The sequence below is a fragment of the Eurytemora carolleeae genome, unplaced genomic scaffold (genome assembly GCF_000591075.1).
Source record: "Eurytemora carolleeae unplaced genomic scaffold, Eaff_2.0 scaffold364, whole genome shotgun sequence".
Lineage (NCBI taxonomy): Eukaryota > Metazoa > Arthropoda > Copepoda > Calanoida > Temoridae > Eurytemora > Eurytemora carolleeae.
Genome location: NW_019396261.1, coordinates 210,031 through 233,209, shown reverse-complemented (window position 1 = coordinate 233,209; position 23,179 = coordinate 210,031). Strand labels below are relative to the sequence as shown.

The following is a 23,179-nucleotide window of genomic DNA, read 5'->3' as shown; positions in this document are numbered from 1 at the left end:
TGTGTATGAAGGGGGGGGGGGGTAAGATTTAGGGATAACTAGAGAGAAGGAAGGGGTTTGTATCGATCAACATAGACTACTGAAAGGTATGTGCAATTAAGATTGCTAGCATTAGCAAATGGTGATATTGTTTACAACCAGTTTCCTTCACATTATGACCCTAGTCGATCGACACAAAAAAGATGTTGATAAGTAAAGTAGATTTTTATATTATGTTTTACTCGGTTCCCCGTAGTTGAATAAAATTTTGATGTTTCACTAAAGCTAGCAAATTGCTATTTGGAAATAGAGATGGGCATCGTTTTGAGAACGAACGGCGTTTTCCAAAACGAACAAAATTGTATTCGTTTAGAATGATTTGATTGAACGTTCGTTCAGTTAGAACGCAAACGAAAAAAGATGGAGAATTAACAAACATTCTAAAAATAAACGAATTATAAAAACGAATCTCTAATTTAGAATAATCTTGAAAATTGAAAGCAGATTTTCACTTTAAATCGGTTTTAAAACAGTGTTGATGATTGATCTATTTTTTTTGGTTTGAAAAACGATTGATATCATAAAATGCTAAGAGCATTAAAAAAGCAATTTAAAAACAACATGGTGGATGAAGAAAGTAAAGAAATGTTACAGTTTGGACTTGACATGATTTTTGATAAATATATTTCTTTTTACTGATTTAATTTACCTCGCTCTATTAAAGTTTTTAACGAGAAACCGTGCTGTAGCCTGTAGATCTGACAGATTGGACAGCTGAAAGGACCCCTCGTCAAACTTTTTTTTATCAAAATATTTATTCCGGTTCTCTAATAAATTTTTACAACTTTTGCTACATATTGTTTTACGTTTAAAGCAATTTTATATAAATTAAATTTTACATCGTACTAAGAATATAAAAAATTTGCATTAACGATTGATTTTGAATTTTTTTTTAACATTAAATTATTTTTGCTAGAATTTAAATTTGCACCGTGTTTGTTGACGTTAAAAGGCATTTACACATCACATATTAAAATTCGACATTTTTTATAAATGGTATTTTCAGAGAATATAGAAAAAAAATATTTTGCTCTTACATTTTGATCTTTATATCAGCGAAAATTAAAAATGAGGATACATATATTTAATGTCGCTAGATAGACGTTGTTCTTCTTTGGTTCGTTTCTATCCAGCTTCGGACTCCGGTTTCCCATCCTATAGGTTAGTTATATTTTTTATCCAGATTAACCCATTAGGGGTGTGAGACATAGTTCAGTTTAACAAGGTACACAATAATAAGTATTAATATAGTTTTTAGTTTTAGATTTAAAAGATAGAAGATTACATACAAAGAAATGGGAAAAAGAAATTTTACTTTTACACGATTCTTTCAGTATGGAATTGTTTTATAAGATATCCATACGTCTTTATATTGACTTAACATTTATGTCACGTGCAAGAAAATCGACTATCTAAATGTGGTTTTTTTTTCCAATGGCATTCGATTTCTAGTGAGAATAGTGGAGATAAAATATCGGCACTTGCGCAAACATCGAGCGGTACAAACATCAGACTTCTGACAAAATTCGGACCAGTACAAACGTCGGGCTAAGATTTGGATTTTAATATTAAAATTTAGAAAAATTATGTCCTCAGGGCGCTTCGCGCTTATCTTCTATTTCAATTTACACATTATCTTTATACACCATGTAAAACAAAAACAAAAAAGTTCGCGGATTTTATAAAAAATTTCACGGAATTTTTAAAATCGAATTTTGTTGAAGGCTAATTTTTGAAATTTGTATCATTCATAAACCTTTCCTGGGGTCATGTGTAGTCCCACACAAAATTTGGGCCTGATCGGTTAACCCTATCCCTGCTGGGGTACTTGAAAACCAGGATATGCTGGGGGGGGGGGGTCAATTTGACCCCCCCCTCTCTAAATCCCATGTTTTATGTCCAAATATGACAAATGATACACCATTAGAAAGCTCTTGTGCTCTACTTTTAGAATCTGCCAAAAAAATTGCAAATTTGCAAAAATTGAATTTTTTATCGCAAAATCCAGTTATACAGTAAAAAAGTTTGCAAAAAAAAATTTGTCCAAAAAATGAAAAATTATACATTTTTGAAAAGCCCTTGACCATGCCATTTCAAATATGCAAAAATCTTTGCAAAATTTTAAAGAAAAACTAAAAATGTGCAAATTTCCTTTGACAGGTTGTTTGCAAAAAATTTGCAATTTTTTTTTCGCAAAACTTGTGCAATCCGTTTCCTTATGTCATAGGTTTTCCAAAAAGCTAAATTTTATCAAAATCTGACAAGTGAAAGTGGGTCAAAACAAAGATTTAGTTTGTTACAGGCAAAAGCAGTCATTCAGGCAGTGTGCCTGAGGACTCAGGCAGTTAGTATTAAAGCCCGGTTTTAGGGAGGGAGGGCTTTGGGTATGTAAGAAAAGTCAGAAAATTTTAACAGCCTCAGACCAATACTTTTTGAGTTATGTAAAAAAAACTACAGGGGGGGGGGTCAAATTGACCCCCCCCCCCAGCAGGAATAGGGTTAAGCCGTTTTGACGTTTTTTGGACACAAACAAACAGACAGACAAACAAAGTGTATAGATAGATGCCCATTTCCTTCATTAAAAATTCAAAATCCCGCTAAGTCTGAGGATGGAGGAAGCAACCTATACTCAATAAAATTAATAAAAACAATTCTGTTTTTATACAGTGTTACTCACAAAGAATGAGACGTTTTCTTTCATTTTTATTTTAAAAAGTGAGTGATTCTTAATTTATTTTTTATAATAATGGTCTCTCGAAATTAACTGATTTTTAAAGGTTTCTTTTGTTTGACTTGTGTCCTAAGTTAGTACTATCATACCTTTGTATCATCCAACAATTGCAAATTAATCGAAAGTTTGCACTAGTACCCAAAAATCTACCAAATTTTTTTATCAATAAACATCTGGAATTATCTTTAAGGTTTTTATCTTTTTAATACCCTTGTATATTGAAAATGATAATATTTGCCATTTTTGGGCTTTTCCACGATGGGGGGTCACAATTTTAGATTTCGGACTGGGGAGTTTTGGGGGAGCTGTCATTCAAAACTATTAGCCCAGAAAAATGTTCCCGCTGTAAATATAGTTGATCTTTGAATACATAAAAGGTACAAACAACTTCATAACAGGGCTTTCAGAAGACAACCTGGGGGATTTGATAGACTAGATTTAACGGCAGGTGTGCACTCAAGCACATTTAAGCCCAAACTCAAAAGCGAGCAGAAGCTAAGCCTCTTTGAAAACAGCGCGGGCCTTTACGCAAGGAATGTTGTGCTTCCATGATTTTTAGGCATAAATATAACTTTGCAAAACTAAAAATTCTGAAGTAAGATTTCTTGGCATTAATCGTATTCGATTTTTTTATAAAGAATTGATGCCCACAACCCCCCCCCCTCATCCAACGCCCGCCCGTGCTACCACCAATATCTGTTTGGGGGGATAAGCCTCCTTTGTTTATTTCTAACAGAAAAAAATGTCCTTCTTCCCATCGTTTTTCTAATGAATTAGCTATTTCCATTTCACGGTTTGATAAACAATTTTGTTTGTTTCAATACAATCAGATAGAAAATTGCAAAAATGTCAAGCCAAAAGGGACTATCCACATAATTTTAAGTAACACTCCATTTCAAGGAGGGCATGCCCGATTCAAAATGGAACCATTAAGCAAAAATTTAAACAAAGTCCTTCTTTACTATTAAAATTTTGATGTTTTTTATTGTGGATTCCTTTAAGAAGTGACTTTTGCACTTTTTGCAGGAGACAAATAACATGTATCTATGTAAGAGAGTCAAAGGAAAAAAGGTGCTGCGCTACTTATAATACTGCATTAATAATACGAGTAAAAGAATTCGCATTATTAACAGAACATATTTGTGTTATAATGATTTAAGGATTAATACCTTATAGATCATGTTTATTTAATTAAATAGTTATTTTTGATATCTAAGATATGATGATTTTTTTGTCATAATAGATTTTCTACACTTGCAGCATTCAGTCTCAGTCTTAAATGGGGGAGGAGAAAGCAGAAGGGATAAAGGAAGGGTTGCACCATGCCCAACACCCACACTATTGATAGTCTTTATCAATAAGATAACCCTTAATCCACTGTCTCGAATAACATGAGAGCATAGACAGGGTTGGGTTAGGGGGTTGGGGGGTTGGAGCAGTATTTCCTCCCATATTTTTAAGTCTAAGTTCTTTATGCAGTGCACTAGTGCTTCGTACTTTCTAATCTTTTATAATACACATAATTTTCACATTATCTTATTTATCTCATACTTCTCAAGTTCTCCTCCCATTCTATCCCTAAACCAATCCTCTCTTTCTTTGTGACACTTTTCAACTCACATCCCCCCCCCCCCTTCCCAACATGAGCCCATTTTATATATTACATTAAAAAATGTAAGCCATCGCCCATCACCCTTTCCCCTTAACATTTTTTTCAAATAAATCTAATGTAGATATTTTGTCTTGTGTTAAACTTGATTATTCTTCAACTGACTTGATAACCAAGCTTAGCTAGAAACTGCACTTTCCCTAAAATGTAAACCAACTGAAGTTAAGCCCAGCTTAGAACATTCCTATGGTTCTTCCGAGTTCTCTAATCATCAAAATATTAGGCAAATTAGTTCTGAGTTATGATCGGACATACAAACCCCTCTCTGAGTGAAGTCTAGGGCCAATCATTGAAGACAGCCATTTATAACTTGATAGGTCCTGCTGCACATGAATTTAATGCCATATAAAACTAAAAATGTATAATTGTTATAATTTTTTCGTAGCAAAAATAGATATTATTTTAATAAATAAAACAAACAGAGATTACTACTTTATATATATAGATGCTATATGTAAAATAGTATGTTAAATTGAATTTATTTTCAACCCAGGTTATTAAGAATCTGCAAATAAAGTGCAATACAAATCCTACTTCTAGCTGTTTCATGAATAAATAACATTTTTTATCATTATTATTGCATGTGAATATTGCCTGTTGAAAATTTGTATTCACTTCCAAACGATTTAATTTAAATTAACACGGCAATCAATGATAATTAACATCAAACTCTTTCTCAATAGAAATAAAAAACTGTAGTTCCACGTACTTTGAATACAAAGTCTTAATTGAAACACCTGTAAGTAATTAAATTATTAAACTTATTTCATCGTTTTCACTAACGAGGATTTATATTTTTGGTATGTTTGTAAGCATAAAAGAAAGTATTTCACCGGATTTTTTTTAGGAAATTAACTGATTATTTTATTCGAGTAGCAAAGTCTCAGAAATAATCTAAACTTTAACTCGCTTCAAATCTATTTTTCTATGTTCTTTATCTGTTTTACATTTGCAGTAAACCTTTCATACTGGGCCGGTTACCCACAAAGGATGAGACAGTAAAGACGACAGAAAACTCTTAAAATGTGACGATCCCGAGGTTAAATTAAGTATTCGGCCTTGGACATAGTAATCTAATGGCTTATATAATGATTTGATAAAGAAAGAAAAAAGTTGCAGTTTATTGGTCGGCTTCATTCTATAGAAACCCCGTATATTGAAATGGTCAATTTTTTATTGAAAAATTAGAAAATCTTCATGTTTGCTTACACGTCGACAAATACCCTAAACATATCAATTTCAATTTGCTATTTTAAAACTTTCTGGATTATTCTTGTTTGTGCCTGAAGAATAATAAGGATTAGTAATGAGGATCCTGTAAAGTAGGTTGGTCACGCTCATATACTGTCCACAATGTGTTCCGTTTAATCTGAAATTAATTACTGTATTGTTAATGTACATTGTACAGTAGAAAATTTTAATATGTGCTTTAAATTAAAATTTTAAGAGTTTAATCCTAATACGATGAAATATCTGCTTTTTTCATCATTGCTTTGAGTAATATAGAAACATTTTGTTTAATCTAGAGCCATTACTGCACAAAATTGTTTGTATGGTAAAAATGTCATTCTAGGAAAACGATAATATTGGTAAAAAGGTTCCATTTGGATCAAGTTCGGGAGTTTTTGCCATGATTTTTTTTCCAAAGGAATTGAGTCTTTGTCACAAACTCTGATTTTCTAAACCCTATATCTTTGGATTACAACGTCGTAAACCTCTCAAATTTCAAACTTTGGCTTTTGTTAGATCAAAAAATATAAGTTTGAAATATCAAAGGTTTACGACATTGGGTTCCAAAGATATTGGGATTATAAAATCAGAGTTTGTGGCAAAGACTCAATTCCTTTGTTTCAATGTTAAACATTTTATAGAAGAAATTTTTAAAGTTTTATTAAAATATCGCCCATGGAGTAATGAGTAGTGACAAAGAAAACCTAACGCATTTGTTTGAAACGTTTTACGGTTGGAAAAACGAAATGAATTGTGGAAAGTTAAAACGTTTTATATATTCAAAATGATTTGGGAAGTTTATGTTTTGAATTCCGTATTACATTTTGAAAACCAAGAGATAATTAACATTTTTTTGGAATCTAGAAAACGCATGTACTTACTAATTTAGTAAAAGGTTTATAACAAAAATTAGACGAATTCTTTATAAATATATAAGTGTAGGTAAGTACATAATATTTATATAAAGCAATATATAAACGTGCCTGATCTAAAGACAACATTGATACAGAGTTCTATTGTATTCTGTGTTTCTACCATGAACAGAATTAATCATGTAAAAATTTGAAAAACTAGTTTAAACCTGAAATATCAATATCTTTAGAAATACTTGAGCTTTTAACATTCTATCTTTATGAAAGTAATACGACATATTATAATTGAGAAAATGTCAGAAAACAATTTCAAGTAAAATAAACAAGAAACGTTTAGCAACATTTTAAAAACCTTTTCAGACACCGAGTTTGCTCTGCATTTTTATCGTACTATAATTATTATATGTGTATTGCATTATTTTTCACCAGAAAAAGACAAAACACTCAAACATATGGTTCTTAATTCAATAAAATTTCTGTGACATTTTGCAACAGATAACTTATTAAGTTATGTATACAGACTTATTCTTATGGCTTTGCAATCTGATGGAGGAAATCTTTAGTATTTTAAATGCTAACAGAATTTATAGTTTGAAACATTAAAGGTCTCATCAGAATTCAAAGATACAAGAATTAGAAAATTTTATTTTGAGGCTAGTAACATCAGTTCCTTTACACCCACCAAAAAAACTAAACATATTCAAGTTTCAAAAACTGTGCATTTTATCAAATAATATTAAACAATGCCTTTTATTCTTTACTTTTTACTCATCCTCAATGCCCAGAAAGCTGAAAACTGGCTGCACCTGGAACATCTTAAACAGGTTAGTTACATTGTCTTTTATATCTTAGTTTTGGTTCTGCAAAAGGATCGCAAAGCAAAAAATAATCATTTTCAAATACATGTACAAAATAATCTGTTATGTTCTCTTTATTGATCATGCAACAAACCAGGGAAAAAGCCAACAAATATTTAGCTACTAAGAGATTTGAAAGTAATTTTTTTGTTGACCCTTGGAAAGAAAACAGGGGGTAAAAATCCTCAGACAGAGCTAACCATTGCATTTAGTAATATCTATATGATAAAAGGTTTAAGGATATGATATGATAAAATGTGGGGCCAAATTTTGAACGGGAGCAGGTTTAAGGATAACACGAACGAAAAAAGATGAAATTCAAATAAAAGAAGATGTGAAAATGGAAGAAAAGCTTTTTTAATCAATTTCATGGAAAAAGAAGATGCTCATAAGATTTTAAAATTATCTATCTGTCAATGAAATTACTTATCGATGAAAAAAAAGATAGAAGTAAAGAAAACAGCTAATAAGGAGTTTGCAAGATCCCTTTTGCATAAGATGATAGTACAACCCCTTATCAACCCATCCANCCCACCCCTATCTTCGGTTTTTAATGACCGCTGACTGGTGTGCTGTTGTATTTTTTGTTTGTTTCTGGACTCTTGCCCTTGATTTCTGGTTGTCATACTGTAAGGAGGGTTACACAAGACGTCTTGTGAAACAAAGAGTTTCTGATTTCTAAACAAAATTGTATTTCACATTCGAATATTGCCCACAAATGGCCTCTTCTGGAAATTTTTTGATTTTATAATAATCCGATTCTTCTTAGCAACCCAGAATTGAAAACAATTCCAAATTCGATGGTCAAGAGTTTGGCTTGCATTATTGAAACTTATATGAAGAACTCTAGAAACATTAAAAAAATAAATATTACAGCAAATGATAAAATAATAATGAGATACATTATCAATTGTATCGTTTTTTGTCTCTGTTTTTAGTCTTTGAAATATGATTTCGGTTTCCGTTTTCCAAGACATGTTGCATGCAACCCATTTCTTCGAATGTCAACCAACATTTTTCATTTATTAATTACTAGCTGAAGCGCCCGGCGTTACCCGTTGAATTTGAAAAAAATCGAATTTTAAAGAAAAAAATTTAAAGGAATTGAGTTTTGCCACAAAGTCTGATTTTCTAATCACTATATCTTTGGAACCAAATGTTGGAGACCTTAGATATTTCAAACTATGAATTTTGTTGCATCAAATAATCTGGGTTTGAAATATCAAAGGTTTACAACTTCGGGTTCTAAAGATATTGAGGTTTAAATATTTGATTTTGTTCCAAAGACTCAATTCCTTTGTTAAGCCTATGTTACTCCTTATATGTATACGCGTTGTATTATTGAAACTGATATTAAGACTCCTGGAAACTTAAATTCCCCCCTTCCAATTGAGTAATAAATAGGGGGTGCGGGTGGGGATGCCTCGTCTTCTTTTGTAACAAATAGAAATAGCAACTTTTATAACGGGTTGAAACAAATCAAATACTGCGGATATGTATTTCATGTATGCCATACATATGTCTAATAAAATAGATAATAATAGATAGTGCAAGTTTATTACACTGTTTGATATTCTTCGTTTTGAAGAAAAGCAATGGTTCATAGGTTAGTATTAAACGTAAAAAAGATTACTATCTATTCATCAGATTCTAAATCACAATTTATTGTTGAAAATAGATGTTCTAAATTTAGGCCTGTAGCCAAAAAAATGCCACAATCAACATATTTGAAAAGCATTACTTGTGTTGAATTACAATAAAATGACTAAACTAAATTATTTATGGCATTTCCGGGTTCTTATCAACTCAGCGATATCTATTAAAAGTTACATACAGAAAATTCCTTACCGGCCACTTAATTCTTCAGAATTTTATAGACTAGATTGCAAAATGATTTTTGATAAGGAAAACTTTTTGATATTGGTAAGAAAAAAAACATTAAATAATGTTGATAATTATTTCATTTTTTCCATTTTCTGAAAACCTGTATATGAGTTTATAACATTTTAATATTATTATTATTAAAGATTTATTCATACACATTCAATATACATACATATATTACATATTACATATATATTCGATAATCAAGAGCACTTAAATATCAAGCATGGTTCCTCATATTTTAATATTATTATTATTAAAGATTTATTCATACACATTTAATATACATACAAATATTACATATTACATATATATTCGATAATCAAGAGCACTTAAATATCAAGCATGGTTCCTCCTATTTTTTCAAACATTCTTTAAAAGTATGTTTGCATTTAAATATTGAGATTTTCTGTGAAACTTAGGATATGCAAATAGATTATCAAGTACAATAGGTGGCACTGGCAACAGAGAAAAGGACCAATTATACATGACGTCACAAGTGTCAAATATAACAAGGAAAAAAATATTTTCTCACATTAGTTGACGTGTTTTCCAAGATAAAAAAAAAATGTAAGAACAGAAAATTAAACTTATTTCACTGTAAGATAAGCTCTTTTTTTATAAAATTGTCACTATTATTAATAATTTTTTCGAACACAAAAACTGAGTTGACACTTGTGACGTCAGAATACAGCTGTACTGAGAGTGTACACATTTTACGTTGCCATCTATTGTACTTGACAATCTATTTGGGATATAGATATTTGGAAGAATTTGTTTTTTTGTGAAAATTTCTTTTTATTAAATGGTCTATCTAAGTACTTTTATTAAATTCGCTTAGATATTACTAATTTTGAAAAGTATACTTAAATTATTTTCAAAGTGCTTTCTACACATATATCTTTATAGATATTTAAAACCATTTGATAACTATGTAGACCCTGTTAATTCTAAATTGTTTCGGCAAGTCCTAAAGTTTTGTCTCTATAACATATTCAAAAATTTCCTATATTCGATTCTATCCCTTGAAACGGCCTCCAAGTAAATCCTAGAAAAGGCCCCAATAAGAATATTAATATTCGATTATCTCTAGGAACTGGCAGTGCACATTGGCGAAATGTTTAGCAAGGTTTTGGTAAAAGTATACTTGTGAGATCTAATATTTTTATCATACCTTTTTTCTTTAAAAGTATTTCTTCGATTTAAATTGACAAAAAGTCCATTAAATCGAAGAAAGAAGAAGTTGCCTAATGCGAGTCCTTATTTTCTGTCAAACTCCGTGCAGCCCCCCCCCCCTTCAAAGAATTTATTAAACGTACATGAAATAAATAAATAAAGATATTTCATTGGATGGTTAGAAAATTCTGTTATTAAATATAACAACATACATTATGACCGCAAGGTAACGGTCGATTTTTAATTAAGGAGATTATTAATTATGGTTTCCAACGCAAGTTGATTTTACTTGCGCACAATTTCGTCATAATTACGCGCCATAAACGCAATGGAATTGAACGTTAGAGAGCGCTATAGCGCGCAATTTTATATTTGCTTAAAAACTACTCAATGATAAGTACAGATGCCCTTCAGGTCGGTTTCCTCTCTTCGTTAACGATCGTTAACGAAACGACGATTTTTATAAGAACGACCATTTTTAAAAACGACCATTTTTAAAAACGAACTTTTTGAAAAAACGATCGTTTTTAAAAACGACTGTTTTGTTTTCGATTTTTCATCGTCGTTTTCATAACGAAACGATCGTTTTTTAAAAAAATGAAAACTTTAACATCCCTATATCAACTCATATTTCTGTGAAAATTTCTGTTAAAATTAGGTTATGACTTAAGTTTTCCATACATATTTGTTTCTATAGGGAAAAGATAATTTTATAATTTCCCCTTCCCGATTCGAAAAGCTATAATTGTTGAGGGTGGTGGGAGGTTAAACATAATGGAATGATCATATACGAAGTTAGGACAAGGTGCCTCATTATTAGGTAACACCGCGTGTACATTTGATCACACTAGTTTAATTTATTGAATTAAATCATTTTTCGGACATTACCGTGGTTTGAAATATTTATGAAAACTTTGAAAAACCAACTGCTATTTTACGTAATAGATTTTAATGATTTATGAGGAAGAAATATTTGCACCTTTTAACGATATCGTGGAAACATCGCATATTACCACCTCATGGAAGTGGTCAACTTTGCTGTCGAAATTTTTTGAAAGTAACCCTATTCCTGCTGGGGGGGGGGGGTAAATTTGACCCCCCCCCCCCTGTAGTTTTTTTTACATAACTCAAAAAGTATTGGTCTGAGGCTGTTGAAATTTTCTGACTTTTCCTACATACCCAAAGCCCTCCCTTTAGGCCTAAAACCGGGCTTTAATACTTACTGCCTGAGTCCTCAGGCACACTGTCTGAATGACTGCTTTTTCCTGTAACAAACAAAATCTTTGTTTTGACCCACTTCCACTTGTCGATTTTGATAAAATTTAGCTTTTTGGAAAGCCTTTGACATAAGGAAACGAATTGCACAAGTTTTGCGAAAAAGATTGCAAATTTTTTACAAACAACCTGTCAAAGGAAATTTGCACATTTTTAGTTTTTCTTGATTAAAGATCAGGTTATTTAAAATTTTGCAAAATATTTTTCTATATTTGAAATGGCAATTAACAAATACTTATACTTTAAGGGGTGTTGGTTTTTAAAAGTAGTTTTTTTTTGCTGTGCTATCGATCATTTATTAAATGACATTAACTAGAAATTTGTCGAAATCCAGAAAGTTTATAGGGAAAGATTTCAGAGCTAGTGTTCCTTTTTTTGTAGACACATTTGAAGAAACGAAAAAAAGGCATTTGGATAATAATGTCAATAATACTAAAATTTTAACTTCATATTCATATGTTATGAAACTTTTGTATCTTTTATCACTTTGATTATCCAATATAGAAGTTTCATTTAATATTTAAAAACTGTGTTTTGTACAGGAATTGTATAAAGCTGTGATCTAAATACATATTTTTTTGTCTATCTGTCAGTTTGTCAAAACGGCTAAACCGATCGGGCCCATATTTTTTCTGACAAATCACATGACCCCTGGAAATGGACCATCAAAATTAAAAAATTTTGATGGTCTACAAACTTTAAGATTTATAATTTTTAAATGCACCAATTTTAAGAAATGAAAATCTGCGACAATTTGAGAATGATTAAAAATAGCGACTTCCAGAACAACAGTTACACGTGAAAGTATTGGATAGGAAGGGGGCTCAAAGCGCCCTGAAAGCCTAGAATAATTAATTGCGTATTACACTGAAGTTTATCTAATTAGTGAAATCATAAATTTAATATCTCAATGCCATTTTTAATTGTTCTCAATCTTGTAGTTTTTTTGTAAGTTGAATCTTTATTTTTAAGATTATCCTGTACTATTGTCTATTATATAAAAGGAGCAATATGTTTGGTTGGTAACTTAAATATCAGAAATACCCAATATTTCAAATGCGTACTCAAAATTTCTGCGTATTTCTTACTTGTGTGGATTCTGAGTTATCAGTTTTGTGGGAATGAGAGGGTTTGATAGTTGAATGTTAGTGGAAACTTCTTCACCCTTATGCCCCACCTCACCCCGAAAATCGAATTCTATAGTTGGGCCTCTTTATAAATCGAACATTCTAGAGAATAATGCAGGCTCAACATACAACTCGATTACTCTATTATGCCTCCACTATTTTAGATCATCGAAACCTTTTTCCCCGATTCCTAACCAAATATGGACGATTAGATAAACACAAATAAAAAAAAATATGAAGAAAAAATGTTTATCTTCTAAAAAGTAAATCCTACTCTAAATTATAAATAGTTTAAATCTTAAAAGTTTTCCTTCTTTCATAGCAAATATTTTCTGATGTTGGTTTTCTAAATTTGAATTATATTTCTTTGTAAATCGAATTTTATAAGACTAGCACGGAGCAATTTCTCAACCAATTTCAATGTTGGTCTCTCTCTGTTCATCGAAATATTCGATCCCAATTTTTTTTTACTTTTGGACAAATTTTTATTTTAACCTTATTAAGATTAAAAAAAACGTTTTAAATATAAATACAAAAAATTATTCCAAGAATTATAAATAAATAGTAAAACTTCATGCTTCACTTCACCGTCGAAATTCGAATTCTGTGGTTGGGCCTCTTTGTAAATCGAATTTTATAATAAAAAAAACACTTGGAAATTTCTAAATTGATTTCAATGTTGGTCTCTCTTAAGCGGTTTACCGAAATATATTCGATCCCGATTCCTTGACTTTTGGACGAATTTTTATTTTAACCGATAGAGTTAAACGATAAAAGTTTTGAAAAATGAAAACAAAAATTTGTCAGAACCTTCCTTTAAGACAAGGCAAAGAAGGAGACTTTACTAGAAGTCGAATGATAATGATTCCTAACTTTTCTGCCCTACCTCACCTCGAAATTCGAATTTTCTAGTGGGCCTCTTTGTAAATTGAATTCTGTTGTTGGGCCTCTTTGTAAATCGAATTCTGAGGTTGGGCCTCTTTGTAAATCGAATTCTGTTGTTAGGCCGTTTTGTGAATCGAATCTTTTAAGAATATCTTGTAGCCATTTCTCAATCGATTTCAATTTTTGCCTCTATTAATCGGTTTATCGAAATATTCGATCCCGCTTTCTTGAATTTTGGACGATTTTTTTAACCGATAAAGCGTTTTGAAAAATTAAAACGAAAATTTGTCAATACCTTCAAGAAAATGCAATGAAGAGGCCTTTACTAATAATCGAATGCTAATGATTACTGAACCTTTAAACTCCACCTTCGAATTTTCTAGTGGGGCCTCTTTGTAAATCGAATTCTGTGGTTGGGCCTCTTTGTAAATCGATTTGTATGAGAAAAATCATGTAGCCATTTCTTAAAGATTTCAATATTGGTCTTTCTTAATCGGTTCATCGAAATATTCAATCCCGATTCCTTGACTTTTGGACGAATTTGTACTTTTAACTGAAAAATAAACACGACAATAAGTTTTGAAAAATAAATAATAAAAATTTACAAAACCTTCAAGAAAATGGAATCTCTTCTTCTTTCATAGATTTATATTGTTGTAAAATAAAAAATAATCTAATTGCAAAAAGTTGCTCAAAAATGTCAATAACCTTTGACAAAAGTTCTAAGAAAAAATTATTTCTCAAAGAGGCTTTTTAATAATCGAATGATGAATGAAAAGTAAACCTTTATGCTCTACCTCACCTCAAAATTTGAATTCTGTAATTGGGCCTCTTAATAAATCAAATTTTTTAAGAATATCATGAAACCATTTCTCAATAGATTTTAATGTTGGCCTTTCTTAATCAGTTAATCGAAATATTCGATCCCGATTCCTTGACTTTTTGACGAATTTTAATTTTAACCGACACGACAAAAAGTTTTGAAAATTAAATACGAAAAATGTGAGAAAATGCAATGAAGAGGCCTAACTAATAATCGTTAATGCCCCATCTTATCTTGAAAATCGAATTCTCTAGTGGGGCCTCTTTATAAACTAAATTTCGTGGGGTAACACGTATTAGATTTGTACAGGGTAAAATAGCATTGGATTTTTCTTTACTCCAATAATCCAAAGGCTAATTTTTTTCTCTGATGCATCATTTTCACAAAAAGATTGAGAACAAACACACACACCCAACACAAAATTACAATCTATTCAATGGTTCTTTTAGTTGAAAAAACAAATGCATTATTTATTTATTTACAAATTGGAAAACTCTTATGCCCTCCCAACCATTATTACGTACGAATTTACATTTATCAATACCAGAAAATGAACAAATTCCAAGAATTTATCGTAAACGCAATACGCATTGCATGATATGCGTATTATAAGGATTGAGTATGCGTGTAAAATTCTGCAGCGTCATTTCAGTTATAGCTTACGCAAATTATTCAGAAATTCGAGAATAAGTAACTGGCTAAGTGCTGACTGACTGACATATTGGATGATTTTGCCAGCCAGTCCTTAAATCTTTAAATTTTATATTAAATATTAAGGTCTTTCTGCATTTGAGTTAATTTTAATTTCACATATATCTCTTAAAAAATTGCTTTCCATGTGAAATACGACCTAGGGAGGTATTTCATCTACCTCCCCCCCCCCCACTGCTTTGACACTTTTGGTTGATGCCTCACTTTTTTAATTAATACTTAACAATGCACTTTGTAAAATGTTATTGTTATCTATAATGTCCGAATTAAATATACAAAATGAAATTACGGCTTAAAATATGTCATTTTAAAAGAAAGAGTTTTAGATTCCTTGACGGAGCTATAAATTAGCGGAATATTTTGATTTCCTTTTTAATAGGATTCTATTGCACACTAGAAGGTTTTTTTGTGTTTATTGTTGAGAGTAAAATATTATAAAATTCAGTGATGGTGATGGACCAAACCTCTGTAGAGTAAAAAAGTAGATGTTAGTTCCACATTTATTGAAAATATATTTCGGTCTGGGTTGACCATCGTCAGTTAATTATTATTCCTTGAGATTGTTCCTTCACAAAGATTAAAAACAAACATTAATTATTAAAATATTATAAAATTAATAAAATATTATAAAATTGTGTTTACGGAGATCAAAGATGTTCGCCATCACTTAATTCCCATGCTTGTTGGGACACCCTGTATCAGCATGGAGAAGCATGGAGACGGAAATACCAGGCTACCGCGGGTATCTCTGCATATCTCTGTGGTGGCCTAGTATACATGCATAGGAAACCCAGGCCCTAGGGCTGTTTTTATAAGCTCTATACACACTACACAGTCAGACACTATCTGAAGACTCTACGCAATTTTAAAAACATGAATAAGTTGAAGTTCTCAGGAAATGATTTTTTTCTCAAGAATAGTAATTTAAGATTTGTAGGTATCCCGGGGTCATTGTTTTCAATAGATGTAATAGATTTTTGTTCAGCAAATTTTATATTGATATGGTTGAATTAAAAAGTGTAAAACAGAATTTTAAAGAGTAACATTTACAAGCTTAATCCTAGTACTCGATTTTTTGATCTACTTTTTTAAAACAAGAAAAGATTTTATGTAGACTAAATTAATGGAATGGAGGGGGTGGGGGAAAGATTCCAGAAATCGTGTGATTTGCAAAAATATTTTTTTCCCTCGATTTTTTAGCTTGTACAAAATTACAAATTATTATTATCAATTCTTTGATTATGCAATTAGCAATAATAATTACAAAATGTGTAAATCTGCGAAATTCTGAAGTGTACGTTGCGGTGAATGGCCGGTACCCCCCCCCCCCCTCCTCGGTGCTCTCTCTCTCTACTCTTCTCTCTCTCTCTCTCTCTGCGTTCCAAGGCTAACAGTTTAGTTTAGTTACTAGTTAGTAGTTAGGTTAGTTTGACTAGAGCCACCTAAGCGAACAGTCGCAACAGGAACATAAAACAGAGAACACATCTTAAAAATAGTTGCATACTTAATAAGAACAATGTGCACAACACCAAACGAAAGTTCGAATTCGAACCCTGGTATTTGCAAATCAGCAGGTGACAAGCGGCAAAAGCAAAAGCTAGAAGATGTTTACAAAGTTAACTCAGTGCTTGGTAAAGGAGGATTTGGAGTTGTCTATTGTGGAACAAGAAAAAGCGACATGAAAGAAGTTGCCATCAAACACGTAGCCAAAAATCGAGTATCCGTTTGGGGAACCCTGGATAACGAATCAGTTCCTCTAGAGCTTGAACTTCTCCATCGAGTTCAGGGAGTTAGCGGAGTTATTCAACTCATAGAATATTTCGAAAGATCTGACTCATTTGTCTACATTCTCGAACGACCCGAACACAGTAAGGACATGTTTGATTTTATCACTGAAAAAAAACGAATGAGTGAAGTTCTAGCCGTGAAGCTCTTTAAGCAAATCGTACAAACCATTGTCGATTGCCACAAGCAAGGTGTCATTCATCGTGACATTAAGGATGAAAACATCCTAGTGAATCATAAAGCAGAAACCATTCGATTAATTGATTTCGGGTCCGGAGGATTTCTGCACGATGATTATTACACAGACTTCGAGGGTACACGTGTGTACGCCCCACCTGAGTGGATTAGCTGTGGAAGATATAAAGCAAACCCTGCTACCGTATGGTCCTTAGGAATTCTTCTCTTTGATATGGTCCAGGGTGATATTCCATTCGAGAAAGACGAAGAGATTGTAGATGCTAAGCTGTTTTACAGGAAGACCGTGTCCAAGGAATGCAAGGATTTGATAGAATCCTGTCTCAAGCTCAGACCTCAAGATAGGATTGGTTTAGAGCAGATCATGTCTCATTCCTGGATGAACAGTGAGAAATCTTTGGCTCGTGATTCACCCGCCCCATCTGAGTCATCCCACTCCCACACATCATCAAACTCATCCTTGAGCTCGTGGTGAAAGACACATCTACATACACTGGATGATCCAAAGAAAATTTATTCGCATGCCGACAGAAGAATTAGGTTCGGATGAGTAAAGAGATCTCGATAAGCTTTCGTCTACGGATGAAACTGCAGTAATACATTCTGATAAATGATAATTCATTCATGTTCTACCCCTGTATCCTCGCAGATTACAGATTTGTCAAATATTACATTAAATAAAATAAATATTATAAATATTAAATGTTTTTGAGGTTCCGTGTTTTATTAACGTTAATAGAGTAAAGCTACTGAGATTAAGAAATGACAAAAAAGAATAAATGTAAGTTGAGAGATTTTTTAAAGATAGCGAACGAATAAACTTTGAACAAATTCTTAATATTTCAACTATTTTCTTTTCATATAAAAAAGCGTTTGTGTGTTAAAAATTTCGCACGGAACAAATCACTTAGATACATGAAAAGTCGATCAGATCATGTCAGATAGATATAATTTCATACTGGGACCATTTTGGAGGGAAGAGCGAGTGCGACAAAAGAAGAGAATATTATACAAAACATTACGAGGTTTCGTGATGTTTCAACATTTCTATTTGAAGTCAATTTTAACAAATGCAAAGTAATTATAAATTTCATTCATGTAAATATTTCATTTAAATGTATGTATACATTTTCTCTTAACAACTCACCCCTGACATCATTGGATTAAACATACCCAACTGGTTTTCAAACGACATTTTATTGCGCTTCAGACAAGAAAATTCTAGAAATCAGTTTTTGCAGTCACGTTTTTAAAAATATCTAGGTTTTTTAAATTGTATGATATTGATTGCAAGCTTTTTCCAATTTTTTAATTTGTGTAAATAATGTTCACTGAGTTAGAAATGCGGGAATAAAAAATCAATATCAATAAATGCAAGGAAAAAATTCCAAGAGATAATTACGGAGTAAAAAATCTTGTAAATTAAATTATTTTAAGGAGATTTTAGATTTTTCAGTCGTAATGTCTTTCACAATGTTTGGGTTATGTTTTATGTGCAGGTGAGCTTTGGGCGCCTGTTTTAAGAAATGGGAGATCAAACTATAAAGATTTTAGTTTAGCTTAAATTACAACCACAATTACATGGATAGTCCACCGATAATAAGATTAGATTAAAAAGATCCCATAATCCCGGATAAAGTTTGAATTCTCTTTTTTCCTTTTCTTTTCTTTAACCGAGAAAACTGTGACTTTCGATCACCATTTGACTGATAAAACATAATTTTTCGCCTTTTCTCTCTATTATTTTTTTAATAGACATATGCGTTTAAAATGAAAAGTATAAAAAGACAAATCTGTAGTTTTAAAGTTGATTGAATTATAGATTAACATGCGATTGAATTTAAAAAGAAGAAATCAAACTTATCTCGCTCTGGTTAGTCCAGGGTGGGTCGATATATTATCTAATTGTACACTAGTTCACATTTTGAAATCATGGTTGATAGTGATTCATCAGGTTCTAGTTATCAGTCATAAAAAACGTGATCAGTGGTTAACATATTATTGTGTTGTAAAAACATAATATTTTGCTAGAAATGATTCTTAAAATAATTCATGATAAGATGAAGATGAAATTAGCTAAAGGAATTTACCAAATAATCATTTAAAAAATGAAAAAAAGTTTTCGGAGTAACAAAATCAGAATTTGAGAAATATCTTGGAAAGAAGAAAAAAGTGAACACTTGCCTCATGCTAAAATTTTAAATTCTTTTATCTATTTAAGCTGATTAACAAAGATCTTTGAAATTTTCAACTAGAATTTCGGCTCAAACAGTAAAACTTTGAAATATCACAGGTTTAACCCATCAAATTGCAAAGGTAGCAATTCGAAAATTAAGTCATCATTTATCTACGATTTACAATATTTTATCACTTTCGATTATTGTTGATTTGGGAAATGGTTTTAAAGAATCTTTAGATAAGAATAAAATAAAATTAATGTTGTTTGATGCAAACCTTGATTCTGATTCTTTCCTTTTTTCCTTTTCCCAACCTTTACTTCTAATAATTGCCAAATTTTTATGAGATTTTGATTTTTGATCCGGTTTATAGCTAGGGAATTTATTTACATGAGTTGAGAGAGTGAACCTTGCATGATTTAAACTACATTCTAAATAAAATATACCTATATATATATATATATATATATATACATGCTAACTGCGCAAATGTTTTTGCTAAAATTATTTTGAAAAATATTAATTGTTAATCTATTATAAAACAGTTCGCTATGTTACCTGATTGCGTAAACCCTGATATTTCAAACTTATTATTAATCTAACCAGTTAAGAATTTATAATTTGAAATATCTACAAAATTGGGTTGCAAAGATATAGGGATTAGAAAATTTAAGTTTGTGGCAAAGATGAAATTCTTTGCTCACATATACGTTTAAAGATTTTAGCATTTTCAAAACATATTTTTGCTAAGTTTGTAAGTTTTGTAATTTACAAATTGTTTCACAAAACACATGTTTTAAGTAGAACATGTAAATCATGAATCTTGATTTTTAAAACTCACCTAAAAGATAAATCCATAAAAGCTAAGATGGAACGTTCCAGATAACAATTCGTGAGGTACATTGAGCCCCTTCCTTAAAGTCTGAACTCTCATCTAAAAAAAACAACTTTTTTCCGTAATTATGCAAATTCAGAAAATTGAAATATTTTTGCACCAATTGAAAAAAATTTCAAATTTCATTTTTGATATACTTTAATTGCTGCTGATTAGTTACTTATTTTAGTTATATTTCTTGCAGCTCCAAAAACATACTCACATTTTAAATGTTTGTTCTCTCATAATTAATTCTTTAAAGTTTGTCCTTGAACCCCGGCACAGTTTACACTTTAGATAAAACGCATTAAATAATTAAAGATGAATGTTTAGTATTTTGTGAACAATGTTTAATGAACTAGACGTTTTTTAGTTTGATTAAATTTTTTATTGCCTTCAATGTTCAATGTTTTTCAAATGAGGCTTAACTAAAATAAAACTATAGCACAGATGAACATTTTTGTGGCAACTCGGATGACCACAGGGAAGGTTCATGGATGGTCATAATTTAAAAATGTGCCTTTAAAGGCTTTAAAAATAAAGATTTTCCAAAATCCACGAAAAAAAAAGATAAATTCGCAACAAAAAAAGTTATTGTTCGATATTAGCAAAGAAAAAGTCCATATAAAGCAACAGCTAAAAGTTAAAATCGAAGATTGTTGCCAAGCACCCTAGAAGTAGGTTTCCAGCGAACAAAAACTTTTGCGAAACAAAACTTAATTGTAAATAAACTGTAGTCAACTATAGCAGTGGGGCGGATGATTTGTCGCCTCTTGCATAATGTACTAGGATATGTTAAAAGATACCATTCTAGAGAACATGGGTTTTACATGTGTTTGAACGCTTGGAAAACCAAGCCACCATTGACCCCAGAGTTCTATTTAAATTCAAGCCAATAGATTTGATCCACGAAGGAGGAAAAAATAGGATTCATCAGGTTAAAGCCAAATTAGGGTTAGTAGTCACGACAAATCGAAGCAAGGAGGTTTTACCTGTCATATGAGGCGGAAGATAGGCGGAGAGTCTGCCAGAGAGCTCTGGCTTTATTTAACTCATTAGTATCAAACATTATTTGTTCTTTTTTTTACAATGTAAACTTATTTTTATACTCTGTAGACAGATTCTCATCAGTTGCAAAATATTTTTGTTTGTGTTTTACAAGAGGGTGATAAAGTAACTTTGTCCACACCTGCTATTAAATAAGTTGGGTAAAATTGAGTAAAACTTTATATGTTATTGTAATGTGTATTATAGACTTGAAAAAAATTCAGTATTAAAAACCCCAGATTGAATGAAATAACAAGGCATGGTTGAACACACAATATATTTACATTATAATGATACAAACGCTTATTGTTGAACCAACTAGAGTTGATCTAAGTATACATGACATTCGCCAGGAGCAAATATATTTCCATTTGACTCTTCTGATCGGATGCTTGATGCTAACTCCCTCCCCTGTGGAACATCAGGGCTAAGATCACCGACGATCTACTTTCTCTGCTGGCAAGATAAATGTTGTTCTTTAGATAAGAAAGAGGGTTCAATACACCTGACCCTCTATACGGTTACTTGCTTCTCCAGCATCGATCCTTGCATTTATTTTGACCCCGGCAAAATCTTTTTCGCACTTTATAATGGGTGTTACATGACGTATATAAATAGAAATTATAATAAATAATTTCTCTCCCTTTACTTTAATAAGTGTCTGATAAAAAATTCGCAAAAATTTGGTATTTTATTTTCCAGAAATTTTCGCATTTTTTATTTCGCGAAACGGATAAAAGAGAAATTTCGCGAAAAAAATTCTGAAGCAAACGAAATGCAAAAAAATACAAAATTTTTGGGAAAACATTTCTTATCACGAAACAATTTCCCCTTTTCGCTGAAAACCTTACCTAGAAGTCTAGTAGATTATGAATGAATAATAGACTCTGTATACAATGTATCTAATAAATTGACAATACAGATTTTCAAAACGAATATTTTTTATGTTTTAATCTCATTTCAACGTTCAGCAATAAAATCAGAACAACCGCGTTGAGGAAAGCTTAAGTACTGCGTCAAATGATTCCTTATCAGTATAATGAATTGGTAAACTGCATCAGAGAACTTTATTTCATTTTAAAGTGTTATTTAGCTTTTCAATTAAGTAAACACAATTTTAGCGCTGACAACTCTGTTTATTTCAAAATCAAAACTGTCGGTTGGAAACCATGAAAAAATATTTGATAAAATTTCAAAAATTTAAATTTATTTTGAATCTCAATCAATTTTGATCTACCTACCGCCGGAACTAAAGTTTTCCCGCAGAGTAAAATTTTCAAAGGAATTAAAACTTGTATTATTTGATCTTAAAGAAGAAAACAAATGCACATAAGATTGTTTAAATGTCATAATAATTGTCCAAACTTTTATGAGCACCACTGTATATTATAAATAAACAACCATGCCTGTAAAGTTTCATGTTCACAGGCTCACTGGTTAGTGGTTCAGGACATCTGGAATTCTAAAAGTATGACTCACAGGAAAATATTCTTTGATAACTCATTGAGTTTGTTGCACAAGCAAACTCAATTTCGTTTTACCAATTTTATTATTTTTATCTGGATCTGATTTAGAATCATTAAATAACTAAAAAATTTTTTTTCCAATTCCACCACTTTGCTTTTTTTGCGTAGGATATTGTACAAAAAAACTTTAGTGCGCGATGCTTGAAAATGACGTAATGTAATTATTGCTTTTATAGCCCTGTGGTATATACAGGCAGATTATGAAGGGTGGGGTACCAACTAACAAATTTACTTAAAACATCTGTCTGTAGATATATGTGATTAACTACATCTGCCTGTAGATGTATGTGATTAAC

The 23,179-nt window shown here is 31.3% G+C and overlaps 1 long non-coding RNA gene and 1 pseudogene across 2 annotated transcripts; one reads left to right on the top strand and one right to left on the bottom strand.

The window, feature by feature from the left end:
* Nucleotides 1–622: 622 nt before the first annotated feature.
* Nucleotides 623–22,819, bottom strand: LOC111699597 (uncharacterized). 2 transcript variants are annotated; one of them, XR_002764783.1, is made up of 4 exons: nucleotides 21,303–22,819; nucleotides 20,278–20,370; nucleotides 1,077–1,194; nucleotides 623–774 (listed from the first exon to the last, which is right to left on the bottom strand). It is a non-coding gene; the product is annotated as an uncharacterized LOC111699597 (long non-coding RNA). The 2 variants fall into 2 exon arrangements; XR_002764782.1 differs by lacking the exon at nucleotides 623–774 and having other exon boundaries at nucleotides 977–1,194.
* LOC111699596 (serine/threonine-protein kinase pim-3 pseudogene) lies at nucleotides 16,671–17,962 on the top strand (annotated as a pseudogene).
* Nucleotides 22,820–23,179: the final 360 nt, after the last annotated feature.